General features: G+C 42.8%; 1 non-coding gene across 1 annotated transcript; it reads left to right on the top strand.

Annotated features, from left to right (window-relative positions):
• The first annotated feature begins 912 nt into the window (after positions 1–912).
• Positions 913–984, top strand: trnam-cau. The gene has a single exon. It is a non-coding gene; the product is annotated as a tRNA-Met (tRNA).
• The last annotated feature ends 99 nt before the right edge of the window (positions 985–1,083 follow it).

Here is a 1,083-nt window from a genome sequence, read left to right as displayed (position 1 = left end):
TTGGTAGACTCCTTGCTGATGTGTATACCTGTACTCACAATAGAGTGCGGATCGGGACGGATTTTTCTGTCCGAGCCCAGCCCGCGTCCGACAGAGCAGTAACCGAACCCAACCCGAGCCCGACAGGCATTAAGATAGTTATGTCGGAGCCCGACACAGTTAAAATTTGTTTCTCATACTAATGACACATGTACGTTTGTTTGTGTGGAAAGCCAGCTTTTATTAACATCATATGTGGGGGATTATGTCAGTAAATCTGAGTAAAATAAATACCTTGCTTAACCTGTATTGATAAGCCGCCCCAATAAGAGATGTTCACTCACACATATACTGTACATGTTTAGTTTAATGCCTTGCTGCCGCTGCTGAGAATGTAATATAATAGGTTAACTTGATATAGCACCTTTTACGGACAAATTAGCAAAGTGCTTCACATGATAACAATTTGTAAAATACAGTAAGACCCAAACAGTAAATAAGCAAGCAAAAAAGAAAAAACAAACCAATAGAAATAAAAACCCAAAAGTTATAAACAGGAAAAAAGAATGAGTTTACACCAAAAAGTGTTCAATGCCTTATCGCGCTGATGTGACCGAGCCCAACCTGAACCCGAGCATCCTTTCTAAAAATCTGTTCGAACCCGGCCCGGCCCGTCGGGTACTGTCGGGTCCCGTCGGGCTCGGGTCGGGTATCCATCCTCTAACTCACAATGCCCTGTTTTTAAAACACCAGCCAATCACAAGTGTTACATGTGAATAATCATTTCGTGAGTAATCAGGAAGCTCACATAAAAAATAGCTGCAAGATCTACCAAATGTTTAACTTTGCAACCCGTAAGCTGTTGGAACCTTGGTCCTTCCCATAAAATGTGAATCAGAGATTTTCCACCGGCCTTTTACAACAGAGCAGCAGAGCAGAGTGGCGCAGCGGAAGCGTGCTGGGCCCATAACCCAGAGGTCGATGGATCAAAACCATCCTCTGCTAATTGCTGATTGTTTCAGCATCGAGTCTATGACCAGACTGTTGATGTTTAATAAAGCAAGTGTCTGAAAGGTACACCTTCAATGGCATGTCAAGTTTATT

This window comes from Etheostoma cragini, unplaced genomic scaffold (assembly GCF_013103735.1).
Source record: "Etheostoma cragini isolate CJK2018 unplaced genomic scaffold, CSU_Ecrag_1.0 ScbMSFa_1660, whole genome shotgun sequence".
In the NCBI taxonomy this organism is placed as follows: domain Eukaryota; kingdom Metazoa; phylum Chordata; class Actinopteri; order Perciformes; family Percidae; genus Etheostoma; species Etheostoma cragini.
Note: the sequence above shows the minus strand (reverse complement) of the source record. Positions and strands in the feature narration are given on the sequence as shown.